This window comes from Bombus affinis, chromosome 18 (genome assembly GCF_024516045.1).
Source record: "Bombus affinis isolate iyBomAffi1 chromosome 18, iyBomAffi1.2, whole genome shotgun sequence".
In the NCBI taxonomy this organism is placed as follows: domain Eukaryota; kingdom Metazoa; phylum Arthropoda; class Insecta; order Hymenoptera; family Apidae; genus Bombus; species Bombus affinis.
The window spans coordinates 4,045,406-4,063,526 of record NC_066361.1 but is presented as its reverse complement, the minus strand read 5'-3'; the positions used below and the strand labels follow the sequence as shown (position 1 = coordinate 4,063,526).

The window sequence follows — 18,121 nt, the reverse complement described above, 5'->3', positions numbered from 1 at the left end:
ATTGAAACAAAGAGTTATTCAAGATTAAATTATTTAGTTATTCAAGTTATTAGAAAGTTATTCAATTAAGAGTACATCAAAAGTTAGTTGAAACTTGTCACAAATTTATTAAACAATCCAAATTCTCTATTTCTAGCTTATATATATCAAAAGGTATACACGAAGAACCTGCATTCCAACTTCTACCAAAGTAACTTCTACCAAAGACAAAATAAACCATCTACTGCTTCCACTCACCAAACTCTCCTCTTTGTCACGTGGAACAATCGTTTGAAAACTGCAGAACAGTAAACCACCCCTTTGATATTCCTGCTGTTATCATTTTCGCCAGACAATATTGTGTCCAAAATAATCCTCTAGTAGGATTGAACGATGATTCGACAGTGCGGCCATCGTTCGACGACGGTGACGAAGTCAGCAAGAGTGGAAAAGACTGGCAGGCGGAACGAAGACAGAGGCAGCGGATACTCCCCGCGGAAATCAACGGGGCTGCGAGCGTTTCGTTGAAATTTCCGGCGTATTGTCGGCGTTCGGCGGCCGTGAATGATCCGGAGCCACCATCAACCCCTTTGTGAAGGAAGGGAGACGGCGAGGCGGGAACGAGGGCGAACCTGATGGGATATGGGGATGGCGACGCGTCCCTGGCGACGCCGCGACGCTGACAGCGTTCGGTCCCGGCGCCCTCTTCTCCCCGACTCTATTTCCGCGTTTTCTTTGACACACCCCGCATTAAATGCTTCAGCTGTTTCTACAAACTTGCGATCCGCACTATTCGCGTGATCGAATGGCGTTGGTCGAATGCGATGTTTGTTACCGAGGGACAAAATGGTTGATGAAACGAACGAAATTGAGGCTGTTTGAGAGAATCAGATTGCGAATGGTTGAATATTAATACATTGCACGTTTTCACATTCATGGGGATTCAAGGATGCAAGAATATATAGAACGTGAATAGTATTTAATGTATCAAAGGGATTTACAATATAAAATATTCGCAGTGTTCATTGTAAAATTGAATGAATGAAGCAAATCTCGACTTTGAATCTATTTTACAATAACATGAATCTGTATAAACATCCGCTATGTAAAAGTAACAAGTTTGGAGCATGAGGAGGAATTGTATTGTTTGAAATTGTAATTATTAGAAAATGTGTTCTACGTTCTGGATAGATTTGGACGTTTTGTGAAAGTAATTACCATAGCTTTTATCAATGAATGAAACAATTCTTCTTTCACAACTGATAAATATTAATGTCTGAAGTAACAATTATTTTTCTTAATCAAAAACAATTATTTTCTTAATCACAATTATAGAAGTGAGATAACACGTTCCTGGTTTCAAATTGATAGATTATCATGAAATAATCTTACAATATGAAACGAACTTGCAGCTGTAATTACTTTCCTTAATCGGTTCATATTGTATAATAGAATTACAGTTACATACTTAATACATCTTATGTCATAAGATTGCATTATGAAATGTGTGTAGTCAGGAATCGCTGTCTATAACATCGCTGTCTTATTAGCAACATTACGTTAAAAGTAATGCACGTAGCAGCGGTTAGAAGATGATAATTAGCTGATGGTACAGATTATCACAATCCTGTTACGATTGATGGAGTAGAAGGTGCTAATGATTATTTAAAGATGATGGTAATTAGGTAAATTAAAGCGCTACCCAGAGTTCTGAATAACAGTATGTTACGCAAATATAACGTGCAGCATGCGCCTGTACGTGATACTGTAATTTAAGTAGTATCTAACTTAATCGTTGCTACATAATTTGTTTCATATTTGTCTTCTTAACATGCCTGCTGATTTCTGAGTAGATTGCCGTTCTGTGGATAGTCATTTCCTGCAAACTACGTATAAATAGAAAGCTCGAGGTTGCACGATCATGGTAAGACCACGAATTCTGCTAATCATCGCGCGAGGAAAAGTCCAAACAACCTTTTTCCAAAAGCAACTTCATGCTTTCCCAAATATTATTCGAATATATTATTCTAGATCAGTTTCTTTATTAACGAAGCTATTTTTTCAATTGTTTGCGTCGCTTTTATAGCAATGAACACGGCTGCGTTTACCACATCGAACAAGAAAGGATTAAAGCAATTTCTTCTGGAGACAACTTCATGGTCTTCGAAATATTATTGTTGAAAAGACATAACCTAGAAATAGCTGCTTTTTTAACCAAGGTATTTCCTCGATCCTTTGCGATATTATAATAATAATAAATGCATACGTTTGAAATAAAATAACAAATGTTTCAGATAATCGAGGAAGAAGAAAAGCGAAGAATATTCTTTTACCATCGATTCCTTGATTTTTCAAGCATTATTCCAACGATATATTTCAAAAGCAATTTCTTTAATATGATAGCTGGTTCTTCGATTGTTCACGATACTGTTATGGCAATAGACGCGTCCATGTTGGCGATATTAACATCGCCGACAGCGATGGCTGGCTGCCTTTTGTCCAGAGGGATGAAATACTTGATGATATTAAACATGAATAATGTAACGGTTTGGGGGCGAGCAATAGCGGCTGCGATAAGGCCTTCTGGAATACAACATACGCAAAATTACAATGTAACAGCTGTCAGGCTTGTACCAGGTCTGCGTCTGAATAAAAAAATTAAATCTATTGCTGCGATGTGTACGTACATTTTTAAACACATTTTTCTTTTTTTGTTTACATTATGATAACTTTTTACAGAATGAAGAAATAATAGTGACTGACTGAATTGGAGAGCCAATGGAATCAATGAATTAAGATATCAACCACTTGGAAGGAAAATTGTAAAAGAATTTGCTCGTTTGGCAGTGGAAACTAGTTTTATTGACAGAAATCGCGCTGCGGGGGTAAATTGGTGGAAACAAGAGGGCAAAGGGAGGAGGGAAAAAATCAGTGCCGGATGACTCGTCGGTTTTCGAGCGAACCGGAATGACTAAGTGTGAATTCAATTAAGGGTTTGTTTTAAGCATCTATCAGAGCTTGTTTACGGGCCAGCTCATTATTTACCTAACACGATGAAATTGACAATTTCAACTTGGCTAATTAACGCTGCCGATCGAAGAAATTTGTCCGGTTTCAAGTTCCTTCCCCTTTCGTCAAACTATCTACACACCTGGTACAACATATTTTCAAAACAAGTTCATCTCATATTATTTTAATGTTTATTGAATTTTTCAGAAAACTCAAAGAAGAAGAAAAGAGGAAATTGAGGAGCCAAAGGAACCAAAGAAGAGAAATTATGAATTTCTTTTTTTCTGTCACTGCATATCCTCCAAAAATTTATTTCAAGTTTGTTATCCTTTTGTCAAACTATCTACATACATAGTACAAGATTTTTTCAAAACAAATTCATCTCATATTATTTTAATATTTACTGAATTCTTCAGAAGAATAAAAAAAGAAGAAACAAGAAATTGAGGAGCCAAAGGAACCAAAGAAAAGGAATTATAAACTTCTTCTCTTTTCTTATTACATATCCTTCAGAAATTTGTTTCAAATTTATTCCCCTTTTGTCAAACTATCTACACATCCAATACAAAATTTTTTCAAAACAAATTCATCATGTTATTTTGACGTTTATTGAATTCTTCAGAAAACTCAAAGAAGAAGAGAAGAGGAAATTGAGGAGCCAAAGGAACCAAAGAAGAGAAATTATGAGCTTCTTTTCTTCTGTTACTGCACATACTTTATTTGTATCTTCGGAACTAATAATAATATAATGTTAATAGTGTCCTTTGTAAAAAAAACCCAAAATATCAATTCCAATTTTTACCATTTCACTCATTCTTTTCCATCAAACAGACGCATTCAACCGGAAACCTACATTTTCTAGATGTTCTGCCTGAAGAAGAGGAAATATCCTCTTACCCTCTATGAGCAGCAGCCATGAAAATCGAAACGTAGCCAGCGGAAAACAGCAGGGTGTTAATAATGGTTCAGGAATTCGGCTATGGACCAATGTCAAAGGATCTTTCCTCGTCCAATCCCGGTCGACGAGTACGGCAGGATGTTGTTGTAGGCTGGACCAAATAGTCCAGGGCGGACCCTTCTTTTAATTGTATCGAAGGGTCGATGCTGGAGCCTCGGCTCGTGAGAAACGGAATGCGTGCGTCACGGATCCAATTCATTCGTCCAGACCTTTTCCCGAAAATGTTGTCATTAATTTGGAGCACGACACTGTTCAGGGAAAATTGACAAATCGCTGGGAAGGCCGCGGTGTCCTTTAAGACACACGAAACTTTCCAAAGTTGTAGAGCGACAAGAAAAGAAGAAAAGAATAGAAATATATTTGTTAGGAGAAAAAAATTGAACTGCATGAAACGTAGATAGTCCGAAGGCATTTTGAAGAACGATTAGGAGTTTGTTTAAAACGACAGTACACCACGATTAAGACACTTTTTAAGCTGTAACTGTGAAGAATCGTAGCTCGTGTCCACGCTTTGTGCTCGAGAGGGGCTGTCACAATGGGAGCGATGGAAAAAAGAGAGCAGCTGTGAAGAGGAGCTTGAAATGGCGATTCTATGCGCGTCACGGGTCGCTCCGCTATGATCCTCCCTGCCCCGATGTCCGATTTCCCTCTTTACCATCGTCGGATTATGTTTTTGTCGAACGAGCGATGGGTTTAATTTCAAGTCGTCACGGCGTATCAAGCGATAAAGGAATTGCGCTCGATGCTCTGGATAACAGTCGATAACGTGTCAGAATTCCAAGAACGAATTACACCTTGTGCATGGAACTCGAATGAATTTCAAAAACCATATTTTACTATTTTAGTAGTATAAACCATATTTTATATTAAGAAAAATTGGCGAAGATATCTGATATCTCATAAGAAGACTGCCAATTTTGTTGCGTATTTATACTTTTATGAAGTAGACCTAACCTAACTGAACCTAAGCAGAGCTTTGTTTTATCTTAGACCTAACCTAACTGAACCTAAGCAGAGCTTTGTTTTATCTTCTAAATACCATAACAGGAGAAAGAAATCTTCCAAATTTTAATATTTTTCTATGTTATCCATATTGAAATTTCTTATGAACACGTAGAAATTCAGAATCTGTTTACAAGAAAATTGATATTAGTCTTTGAATAGTAAAGTTTAAGTAAGGAACATTGTAATAGAAAATGGAGCAGAGTTCTAAGCTTCTGCCAGAAGTGGAATGATTTTTGATCAACAAGATTAATACTGATCCTTCATCATCTTGGGTTAAGGGAATCGCAGGATTAATTACACGAAGGGCGATAATGCCCAATTCGGTTAGTGTCGAAGGGGATACTTGTCGAGGACTAAGAGGGTTTCGCCACTGGCTACTCCCTATGTTCCACGTAAACCACTGATAAAACGTGTCACCGAGAAGCTGACGAAATTGACTATTTACACCCTGTATATATCGTGTAACATGATAGGATGTTCGTGCAACAAATTTAACCTGAGACCTGGTTTGTTCAGATCATTTTATTTTCACGCCATGATCCCCGAAAAATCAACATTTTCTCACCGATGAAAGATAAAGCAGACCTTCTGGAACCTTGCAACGCTTTGTGAAATATGAAAGTCACGCTGTTGCTACAGAACAAAATTAATTCGTGAGAACAGACGTAAAAACCGCAAATTCATTAATTTCACGTGTTCGACTGCGTAGCAACGTCATACTTTGAACAATCAATTTACAATGTTGCAACCGTAACTCTATATAATATTAAATAATTACGATACCAGATAAATGTAATATGTTTTCGTACATTTCGAGCGAATGAGAATAACGTGAAATTAATCGATTTTTCATTCAGCGCGATATAGGAGTCTAACGTTTTTATTTTTTTTTTTTATTTTTTTTTTTTATAACGCCATTTATTATTCAAGATACAAGAAGAAGAAAAAAGAGTGGAGGGACGCTGGTGGAACAAAAATTCTAATTTCCCCGTCGTTCAAAATTCATTCTCCGCGGCCGAAAACGAGTTTCTACGCAGGAATCCCGATCGCGACTCCCAGCCGGCCGTCGAGAAGACTCATTGCTATTCCGCGGGTAACTCATGCGGGGCATTATGGTAGTCACAGTCGGGGCTCTACTAAATTGAAAACAAGATCCGTCACGTTTTCAGGCAAGCAAAAAGAATTTTAATGAATTATAAGGAGCAGGTATGAAGGAGGATTGACAGGCGATCCTGGTGAAATTAAAGGAGCTACCCACTGATCACCGCTATCCGTCGTTGTGCTGCTGCTCCGACGTATTTTTTGCCTCGCCATAACCTCTGTGATAGGGGCGCTTTATTCATTTTTCGCGAAAAATTCCTTTTCTCTTTCTTTTGCATTCACATGTAAATATTTTTTACTCTAGGAAAAATTATTTTGTGACCGAGAAAATTTAATGATAGAAGCACATTTTATCATTTGGTTAATTAATAACCTAAAAAATTACGAATTAATATCGAATGGGTTAACACTTTGACTGCCACGCCAAAGTCGAATGTGAAAGTCGCCTGCCAACTGTATTTGGATTTTGTACGAGGCGACGTGCTTTCAAGGTTTACGAAAAGGATTTCAGGAAAGCGGATACAAAAGGACAAAAGTATTGCTTTAGTAATTATCGGTAGCTCTAATTTTAGGCAATATTATGCCTGTCTTGTTCACGTGTTCATATACCGGGTCTTGCTTAAATTCAGCGCCTAACTAACCTACAAAGTATCTGTGAGAATAGCTTGAAGATAATTTCAAGGCCATTCAGTTTTGCGTGTCCATATATATGTATATGTATACAATGACGTCGTATGTAGCTTTTCAAAATCTACAGTAGCAATAGAAATAATTGAACACTTTGAAATCACACGTTTCGCTGAGGATGCCATGGGAGTGTTTTTATTATTCAAAGCATATAACGGCAAAATAATAATAAATTGATGATGTAAGGCAACGTTCTCCCCCAATGGACCGTTTATCCTATTGGTGGTCACTGGTGACCACCGTGGCGCCTTGCTAACAGTTGATAGCCACATATTATAACAAGGCTTGGTTTATTTCAACAAACCATTCGCATTCGTTGTTTCGTCGCAAGCAAAACGTGCATAATATATCGTTGAACGTGTAGAGGATATTAGTAAACAGTATTTGCTCATGCTATATATAACAGTAAGGTGCGTTCACACTTCTAACCTCAATTATATGATTATAAAGCAGTATTTACTTATTTTATTTTCTAAGGTGTGTTTATAATAATATTCGTAGATTACCCATCAAAGATATGGATGCAAACACAGTGCACCGTTAGATGCAAGATTTGTCCTCATTTTCTTTTTATTGATGTTCTAATAAAAATGTTTAATTGTTTGTTTAATTGTAATGCAAGATTTGTCCTCATTTTCTTTTTATTGATGTTCTAATAAAAATGTTTAATTGTTCAATGGGGCACTTTTTATTTCAAAGTGTCTTCTATTTATCGGTTATATTGAAAATGCCCTAACTGTGAATTTTCATTCAATTATTACAATTGTAAGAAGCTGAAGCGCTCCGGTCACCAATGACAACCGTGGCGTCACAGGAGAAACCGTGGGTCATATATGACTCACGTGGCAGTCAAAGTGTTAATACGTCTGTAGAGTAACATTCACAAAAGTTTCAATCTTGACAGAACTTACACCTAAGAACGACTAAACAATCCATCCTGTTTCTCATCAAACATTGTTATTTCCAGCAAATAATGAGATCACGAGTTCATGTTGATCAATGATCGGCGAAAATTCCTGCACAAGCAAAGTACAGTAAACACGCAACACCTGGAGTGTCACCCCGAGCGTACCTTCTCCTCTCAACAGCACCGCGCATGCAACCATAGGAACAGAGAGAAGATCACCGAGTTCACGTCGAATAGGTTGTGCAACGAGAGAAAAAAGAATTTAATGAATTATAAAGGCTCGATGCAGGCTAGGGAGGGGAGAGGGCGAACGAGGTCGAGGGAAGGGGATTGGCAGTCGATTCAGCCGGAATTAAAACGGCTGGCCGTCGTCGGCACTGCGGTACCGATCCGTCCTGGGGGTTTTCTTGCGCCCCTGAACCTTTGGTGTGCAGAGGAGGGTCCAGGAAAGAGTTGGAGAAAGAAAAAGGAGCTGCGAGACGCGGATGGAGGATACGAGCCAGAAGAGAAAGAAGAAGAAGATGAAGAAGGAGGCGGTGGTGGAGGTGGAGGTGGAGGAAGAGGAGGTTGAAACGATGGTACTAGGGGACTTGATGAGAACGCCTGGTGGGGGAGGGTTTCCGAAACAGCTCGCCGCTATCTCGACTGATCCGATCAAGATTAATGAACGTGCGGCTTGCGAGTCGAAGTCTTTGCGCCGCCCAGGCTGCTCGTTTCGTCTCTATCTGTTGGCCGACGGACACGTAGTCGCCTCTCTGTCGCTCTGATTCTTTTTCTCGGGCCGCTGATCCACGCAGGGGCAGCGTCTAGCGACAGGTACCGTCGACGAGTCCTGGTAATAGCGCGGTTCGCGGTGGCTGATGTTGCCGCGGCGACTCGTTCGCAAGTTGTTTCGTCAAGTTGACTTGCAGTCGTTGTTGGCTCTTTTTGGCGAAGGATAGTATGGAGGACAGAGCAGCGGATAGCTTGGAAACGTCGTGAAAGCGAAGAGAAAACTGTTTCGTCGAGATAATGATCTGTAGAGAAAGAAACGAAGGCTGATGGGGATGAGGTGGCTCATTTCACTCGAATCTTAGTAAAGCAAGAAGGTATATTTAGAGATTTATTTCCAGTTCTTGTTGCTACTCGTTGCTCAACGTTATTGTTCACAGTCTGATATTGATATTCTTTGAAAGATACTACGAACAGCTACAGATTAATGGAACCATGGTTCATCCTTCCATAAAACCAGTATCGCGAGCAATCACAACACAAGAAACATTTTAACAACAATCAGCGACGATTTGTTCGAGTCAGTTGTCAATCCAGAAGCTAGATTTGATCGCGAGCAGACGACGCGAGTCGATACTTATAAGGAAACTTATAAATGGACGCATTGGGATTGGCAGCGAAGATAAAGCTACGGTAGCAGTAGCAGGCGGTAGCAGAACTCGTCTTTTTTACGTGATACGGCAGCTTCGAGATAGATGTGTCACCAAGACCGAGCCAGATAAAAATACACGTCCCCCTCGTTTCGATGGTTTTAATTAATTCCGAGGATCGACGCGACCGCCCGTGTTAACTTTCTGGCTGGGTCGCTGCATCAACCGCGCGTGTCCACGATTGCTACTGTGCAGTAACACCGGACTCGTTTAACTGCCCTGCTAAAGAAAAAAACATTGTCCCAGTATTGTAACTGATTTTGTCTTTCAATGCAACCAACTTATTGAATATAGTTTATGCGTTATTAAATATTCCAGACATTCTTATCTTGATGACATTGTAACAATTTCGAGAATTTTATATAAATAAACACACCAAGTGTGATATACGAAACAAAGTGAATCAAAAATAAGTAAATCAAATTTAAGGTTCAAAATGTAGCCTTCTACAGCAGCGTTCATTTTTCTTCATTCTGTTCTCTTTTCACCATATTATCATCCTTATAAAAATTTAATAAAAATCTTGTCCAATGTTCTATTCAATGTTATTTAATTCACCTCGATTAATAGACGTCTACTTGTTCATTGTGTATTTTCAAAATCAGTAATTCTGGTTACTCCTTTATGTACAGCTATCTATTCTTCAAAGTCGAAGATAATTGTTCGTACATAACAAGAACGGTTTCAAGCAATTCGCATGATCGTTCATCGCTTTCAACTCCCGCCAATTTTCAAAGCATATTTCCATCGTTTCTCCGGCAAAATGATCCAGGTCTCCCGGAGTTACGATTAGCATCTCAGCGGTGATCGAATACAGGGTGACGAGGTGTCCGCGGTGTCTGCGGGTTTCGAATCTAATTTCACCGGGCTCCCCCGTCGACGACACGGGGCTCCTGTTATCTTTAGTTACAGCCTAATGTGTATTTGAGATGCGAAACTGCCTCTGGGGGATGTCAGTCAGTCGGTGGAGCGAGCGTAAAGTGACGCGATGAACGCGCCACGGCGAGAAGGGGTGGCACGAAAGAGAGAGAGAAGCGGGATGCTTTGTAATTACGAGCCCTGATAAATGGAGTCGTGACTCGTTAATCCCCTCCAATTACACATAATGGGGATCGCTCGAATCCCCGTCATTTTTGCTGTTTTCAAATTCGACCGACCGCCGCGTTGCTGAACACCGAGTCTAGCCATGAATTATCCAGTAGCCATATTGAACTATTGAAATATGTATAATTTTATGTGCTGGACTAGGTTAGATGCGTAGTAGAGATATTTGCATGTGAGTATCAGTGTGTGGAAGTATGTGTGTGCATGGCGTTTCGAAAACAGATGAATGTAAACAGTATAGTCGGTTAACAGTCGGATATGGAAGAAAGTACTGAGACACTTGCAAGTGTGTATCGATGAATATCTTAGAAATCGTCCATCGAATAACTATATAATTATTCTAATATTAATTCCAAATGTAAATTTAGTATTCCTATAGCATTATTTCGATTATCAAGATCCAAAATTTTCAACAAATATAAAACAAAAATTGTTGTTCATCTATTATCACCTTCTGAAAGGAAAGAAACTTTCCGGACAACCTAATGCTATCGAAACAGTGAATATAATATAGTACAAGTGAAAATATCGTAAAATGCAAGACACAGAATGAAATTTATACCAACCTTTGTCTCAACATTCTCTAAAAGTTGATATTACAAACAGAAGACATTGTACCACTATTGAGATATGTATAATTGCATGTGCTGGACTAGGTTAACTGCGTAGTAGTAATACTTGTATGTGAATATCAGTATGTGGAAGTATATGTGTGCATCTCAAAAACAAATGAATGTAAACAGTACAGTCGGCTAACAGTCGAATATGGAAGAAAGTACTGAGACACTTGCAAGTGTGTATCGATGAATATCTTAGAAATCGTCCAACGAATAACTATATAATTATTCTAATATTAATTCTAAGTGTAAATTTAGTATTCCTATAGCATTATTTCGATTATCAAGATCCAAAATTTTCAACAAATATAAAACAAAAATTGTTGTTCATCTATTATCACCTTATGAAAGGAAAGAAATTTTCCGGACAACCTAATACAATTGAAACAGTGAATATAACATAATACAGGTGAAAATATCGTAAAATGCAAGGATACAGAATGAAATTTATACCAATCTTTGTTTCAACATTCTCTAAAAGTTGATATTACAAACAGAAGACATTGTGTCACAATGCAAGGAAACAGAAACCTTACAACACAGAAAATGAAAATTATATTAATTTCTATTTCAATATTTATGTTTCAAACACATTATATCGAATGAATGATTACTTATTAAGCCTTAGGGATCATAACTAATTCGATAAAATAATAATATTGAGATATGTATAATTTTATGTCCTGGACTAGGTTACATGCGTAGGAGATACTTGTATGTAAATATCAGTGTGTGTAAATATGTGTGTGCGTGGCGTCTCGAAAACAAACGAATGTAAACAGTACAGTCGGCTAACAGTCGAATATGGAAGAAAGTACTGAGACACGTCAAGTATGTATCGATGAATATCTTTGAAATCGTCCATCAAATAACTGTATAATTATTCTAATATTAATTCTAAATGTAAATTTAGTATTCCTATAGCATTATTTCGATTATCAAGATCCAAAATTTTCAACAAATATAAAACAAAAATTGTTGTTCATCTATTATCACCTTATGAAAGGAAAGAAACTTTCCGGACAACCTAATACAATTGAAACAGTGAATATAACATAATACAGGTGAAAATATCGTAAAATGCAAGACACAGAATGAAATTTATACCAATCTTTGTTTCAACATTCTCTAAAAGTTGATATTACAAACAGAAGACATTGTGTCATAATGCAAAGAAACAGAAACCTTACAACACAGAAAATGAAAATTATATTAATTTCTATTTCAATATTTATGTTTCAAACACATTATATCGAATGAATGATTACTTATTAAGCCTTAGGGATCGTACCTAATTCGATAAAATAATAATATTGAGATATGTATAATTTTATGTCCTGGACTAGGTTACATGCGTAGGAGATACTTGTATGTAAATATCAGTGTGTGTAAATATGTGTGTGCGTGGCGTCTCGAAAACAAACGAATGTAAACAGTACAGTCGGCTAACAGTCGAATATGGAAGAAAGTACTGAGACACGTCAAGTATGTATCGATGAATATCTTTGAAATCGTCCATCAAATAACTGTATAATTATTCTAATATTAATTCTAAATGTAAATTTAGTATTCCTATAGCATTATTTCGATTATCAAGATCCAAAATTTTCAACAAATATAAAACAAAAATTGTTGTTCATCTATTATCACCTTATGAAAGGAAAGAAACTTTCCGGACAACCTAATACAATTGAAACAGTGAATATAACATAATACAGGTGAAAATATCGTAAAATGCAAGACACAGAATGAAATTTATACCAATCTTTGTTTCAACATTCTCTAAAAGTTGATATTACAAACAGAAGACATTGTGTCATAATGCAAAGAAACAGAAACCTTACAACACAGAAAATGAAAATTATATTAATTTCTATTTCAATATTTATGTTTCAAACACATTATATCGAATGAATGATTACTTATTAAGCCTTAGGGATCGTACCTAATTCGATAAAATAATAATATTGAGATATGTATAATTTTATGTCCTGGACTAGGTTACATGCGTAGGAGATACTTGTATGTAAATATCAGTGTGTGTAAATATGTGTGTGCGTGGCGTCTCGAAAACAAACGAATGTAAACAGTACAGTCGGCTAACAGTCGAATATGGAAGAAAGTACTGAGACACGTCAAGTATGTATCGATGAATATCTTTGAAATCGTCCATCAAATAACTGTATAATTATTCTAATATTAATTCTAAATGTAAATTTAGTATTCCTATAGCATTATTTCGATTATCAAGATCCAAAATTTTCAACAAATATAAAACAAAAATTGTTGTTCATCTATTATCACCTTATGAAAGGAAAGAAACTTTCCGGACTACCTAATACAATTGAAACAGTGAATATAACATAATACAGGTGAAAATATCGTAAAATGCAAGACACAGAATGAAATTTATACCAACCTTTGTCTCAACATTCTCTAAAAGTTGATATTACAAACAGAAGACATTGTGTCATAATGCAAGGAAACAGAAACCTTACAACACAGAAAATGAAAATTATATTAATTTCTATTTCAATATTTATGTTTCAAACACATTATATCGAATGAATGATTACTTATTAAGCCTTAGGGATCGTACCTAATTCGATAAAATAATAATATTGAGATATGTATAATTTTATGTCCTGGACTAGGTTACATGCGTAGGAGATACTTGTATGTAAATATCAGTGTGTGTAAATATGTGTGTGCGTGGCGTCTCGAAAACAAACGAATGTAAACAGTACAGTCGGCTAACAGTCGAATATGGAAGAAAGTGCTGAGACACGTGCAAGTATGTATCGATGAATATCTTTGAAATCGTCCATCAAATAACTGTATAATTATTCTAATATTAATTCCACGTGTAAATTTAGCGTTCCTATACCATTATTTCGGCTATCAAGGTCCACAATTCTCAACATGAACGTCACGTGTCCCATGTGGATGAACTTATCTAAATAGAAAGCGAGATAAAGTAAAAGTTTATAGGAAGTTGGAAAAATGACAGTAAAGTACGGTTTTGGTGAATGCAGTAGGCGTGCAATTTCGAAGTCAGACAACGTTTGCTTCAGAAACTGCAATCACTTTCCCGAGTCCTCAGCTGTCCACTTATCTCAACAGGAAGTGCTGGCTGCAACCGCACTACCTTCAACTGCAACCTTGTTACGTCTCATCATAAATCTTCCAATCTACTCAAAAACTCCAGGAAGTCTTGTCCAATACTCCAACGGAGTATTATTCCAACTTCTCCGATTCATTCGTCAAATATTTTTCTGAAATTCAACTGAGAGCTTTGAACTTCACATTTCGACGCATAATTAAACGTTTCTTTTCGTAGGCTCAAAATTTGTCGTTCTTTCAAATTTTCAATTTTACATTAAACCGAGGATTTTAAGTTATTCGATCGTCGCGCTGCAATCTTCAAAAAGTAGCATTTTCCAATGGCGTCAGCTTGCGATAAGAAAAGTCGATCGACGCTTGGACGAGTCCAAGAAAATGCATTTTCTCGTGAACCCAAAGTTGCAATCGACTTAAATAGTGCAACGTTGATGGTTCCCAGCGAATCATTTGTTAGGTTGATCGCAGCAATGTTGCGCAACCGAAGTGTGTGGTCAGAAACCCGTTAAATCTTAGCTGCGGGGGTGGTGGGGGGCGGGACAAGGCGCGAATTTCACGTTGTTTGTCCCCGTACTTTGCCAAACGAGCGATTCACTGACCACCCACTGTACACCGTACATCGTACAGCTTGTAGATCGCGCGATTGCCAGGCGGATGCGAGGCGAAATGACCGACGCATACGGATCATTTGTCTTGGCGCAACGAATGTGGAACGTGGCGTGTAGGTGGCATAACGCCGCCTGAAAATAGGGTCACGAATCGTAAGGAGGATCTGATAACCGGCCCGGAAGGTATTTCGCGTTCGTACAGTGTCGCTGTCTGTTCCCACCCCCAAAGAGACCGGGGACACATTGGATGAGTAGAAGGAAATTGCAACGAAGATCGTCCCTTGATTTTTAATGTCACATAGGAACAAGGTATCTGTTGTTCTTCCAAGATTTTCCATTTCTTAATCTACCGATTTGCTGCTCCTATCTTTTTTATTATAAACCTGTTATTTCTCTCGCGTTTCTTGTAATATTTATAAAACACTACAGAACATTGCACTTCATTTTAAACTAAGTATACTCAGACTAAATTACTGTACTCTCATCTATCTGCCGTGCCTAATATTATCTCTAACTGCATTCTTATATTTCTCGTATCTTAACACTGTTGCAAATGCCTGTATTTTGACTAAAGTAAAATTTGTTTGACTTTTCCAATAGGTAGATGACCCAATGTCGACAATATATGCAGCCTCTTCGATGTAAGGACAAATAATTGCCAAGTAATTTGAGGGAGATAGTCCGTTAAAGACCCAGTTCAGGACAATCAACCGGTCAGCCTATTTACCTTAATTCACGCCCAACACAATCTATATCCGAGAGTGGCTTGTAAGGGTATTCAAGACCGGAAGAGAACGTAGGTCGCTCGGTGGATAGCGGATCAGTGTATAGATCTTGCAATTAGCTGCTCTTGTGTGCTTCCTTCCTCCTCGAGAACCTTGCTGGTAACCGTGTCGCTTGCTGATTCCCTTTGCTTTTTACTCCAAAACTAGGGAATCTAGTCCGAAATTCGTTATGGATCTATCGTACACCGCGTTCGAATTAATCTTAGTTGGATTGAAGATGTTTTACAGATCGATGCAATAATGACACGTATTGTTTTAGGATGTGGACTGAAACATTGCAACAAACAATTTTCAGGAACACGAAATCCTCCGCCGTTCCTAATTTCATTACGCAATATTTCTATCGACCATTGAAGACTGCAGAACAATATATTCAGAATTATCAAGCATTTTCTGAATTTCAGTTCTGAGAAGAGTTTAACGCAATGAGAGCTTTCTCATATTGCTGACATGTTTCTTAACGTTCATAAAATACTCGAAAATAATGAAAGGAACGCAGCATAGTTGAAAACAGGAAAGAAATATACCGTAAATACCATTTGCCTAAGGAACGCCTACTTTCGCCCAAATGGTAAAAAATTCCGGAGCACCGGGTCATTCGCAATGACAACGTGGCGTATAACATCTCATCGCGGACAGGCGATGCGATTATTCCAGAAAACATGAAACGAAAGCAGCAACGAGCCATGTCTGACTTTCGATCCTGGGTGGTAGCAGGTTATCTCGGCTGTTGGCTGGGCTGCTGGTTGCATGGGCGGAGGCAGGGTCGTGCAGGCGGCCCCTCATTCGCTTTCCGGGTGCCACCCTTCTTTTCGAGGCTGCTGCGGCATATCCCCAGTCCATGCTGCGGCAACCACGCACGTGTTCGCGCATGCGCAACAGTCACGATGTTGCACGCATGGGCGCGTACGCATATAGGAGAAACGGCACCCGTTGGAGAACCCCTTTCGCGCCCAGGCTACCCAACAGAATGTCCCCTCGATGCTTGTAAACTGTGCTGCCAGCATAATACTGCGTTATGTATATGTCGAATGTCCCCACATAAGAAATCGATATCTCTGCTATGGAGAACTGGCACCAAATTTGGTGACAGAATTTGATATTTAAAATGGTAGAATAGAGTTGAAGAATTATTTGTATGAAATTAGATAAATTAGGAAGGATAGTCATTGGCACTTAGTTGTTTGTTAATTTTTTTTTTTAGGACGTAGGAAATTGAATGACCAAGGAATGGCAACCACTGCTGTTTGGACGTATTTCAATGTTCTTCCTTTGTGCGAACGTTGGAAATTAAAGAATTTATTTAACAAGGATCGTTACTTAGAAAACGACTAAGTTTCTTCGCGATAACGTTGGAAATTAGATAATTTGGGAAGAGCAGTCGCCACCACTTGGCCATTTTTCCTTGCTGTTATTGCTTTCACTGAAGTGTTCGTTAAATATTTTTAAAAATGTGCCAGTCATCGTTCTGCCTTATTTAATAAACTCGTGGAATCTCAAATTGACTGATGTAGAGTTCCAACGAACCCCTATAGCGCTGGAAGAGCCATTTCCCGTGGTTGATGGTAAATTGGGGTACACAGCGTGAAACGATTGCCTCGTAACAAATTGACGTTCCGTTTGTGCAGAAGATAACGAACAATTGAACTTTTTGGCGGCATTAAGTCGTCCGAGGGTTCGCTATCAAAGGCGTTCGTCGGTTTTATCAGAATGATTCATACGTGGTATTATCTCGTTATTTTTCTCGCGCGTTTTCCACCGATCGGTGTATTCCTTTTTCGAAGGGAAATGATTTATTATGCGGGCCTCTCCATGAAACCGGTAAATATATGCACGCAACTTTGCATACGTAATATGGATGAGATACTGTCAACGCCGTCAACTAACAAGTTTACCTCGACTCGGCTGGCTATCGTTTGTTTCCTGCTTCAAATGATGTATCGCGCGAAAAACCGATAAGAATGCGCCACATAATAAATCTATAATAACCGAAATGTTCATTTTTCACGTTGGCGATAACGACGAATAGGAGAGCAGAGGGAAGGGGGGGGGGCAAATGTGCGCAACTTAAGTGCGTAGAAGCAACGAAACCGATGATAATAGTTGGTTAAAAACCAGTTAGGTTATGTGCGATACGATAACGAGTTGACATTAATAGAATCACTGAATTCTTAAGAAAATAAAAAGAAAAAAAGAATACGAAATTCTTTCGATGCAAGTTTACGTGCAAGGATGTCGATTTTTTCTTCTCTGTTTTGTCTTTCTTTTTTTTTTTTTAGGAAACACTACGTTATTGTAAATTACGAAACATTTATTTATTGATTCAATTTACTTCACGATTGTATCTTAATCGATCACTACGATCAATATAAACATAATCATCGAAGTGTGCCGATTCTTATCGTACAGGCTATATACATTATCGGTAGAATGTCAAGGAATATAATGTCACACTTAATAGAACGTTCTTGTAAACTCGTGCACTTGCTTAGAACTGGCTAATTACACTATGACCGCCTTTCATCCTCGTCCATTCCGAATAGAACGTGTTTAATGTTTCTTAATATCTCTATATTCTTATATTTAATCAGATAAACATCGTTTTGGTATATCGTCACAGCGACTCTGTGCATTTAAATCAACGTTTCATTGCTATTCTCTCTCTCTCTCTCTCTCGCTCGCTCTCTTTCTCTCGCTCTCGCAATACATCGATTCGTTTGGCGCCACTTGCTACATCCTTTTGTAATCTAAATCCTTGTTATTGGTCGTCGGTATACTTTCTCGATAAAAATAGACGATATCTCGCAGCGCTATTTACAA

The 18,121-nt window shown here is 38.1% G+C and overlaps 3 long non-coding RNA genes across 5 annotated transcripts in view; all 3 read left to right on the top strand.

Moving 5' to 3' along the window:
• Positions 1 to 146: 146 nt before the first annotated feature.
• On the top strand, positions 147 to 4,887 carry LOC126926664 (uncharacterized). 2 transcript variants are annotated; one of them, XR_007714745.1, is made up of 5 exons: positions 147 to 1,903; positions 2,066 to 2,198; positions 2,274 to 2,616; positions 2,719 to 3,133; positions 3,196 to 4,887. It is a non-coding gene; the product is annotated as an uncharacterized LOC126926664 (long non-coding RNA). The 2 variants fall into 2 exon arrangements; XR_007714744.1 differs by having other exon boundaries at positions 147 to 2,198.
• Positions 4,888 to 10,092: 5,205 nt separating this feature from the next.
• Positions 10,093 to 18,121, top strand: part of LOC126926692 (uncharacterized) — a 222,543-nt gene continuing 214,514 nt past the window's right edge. The window contains exon 1 of the long non-coding RNA XR_007714780.1: positions 10,093 to 10,827. This is a non-coding gene — a long non-coding RNA (uncharacterized LOC126926692). The remainder of the gene's footprint in view (positions 10,828 to 18,121) is intronic.
• LOC126926656 (uncharacterized) lies at positions 13,280 to 17,790 on the top strand. Of its 2 annotated transcripts, XR_007714731.1 has the most exons (3): positions 13,286 to 14,825; positions 15,117 to 16,412; positions 16,506 to 17,790. It is a non-coding gene; the product is annotated as an uncharacterized LOC126926656 (long non-coding RNA). The 2 variants fall into 2 exon arrangements; XR_007714730.1 differs by lacking the exon at positions 16,506 to 17,790 and having other exon boundaries at positions 13,280 to 14,825; positions 15,117 to 16,480.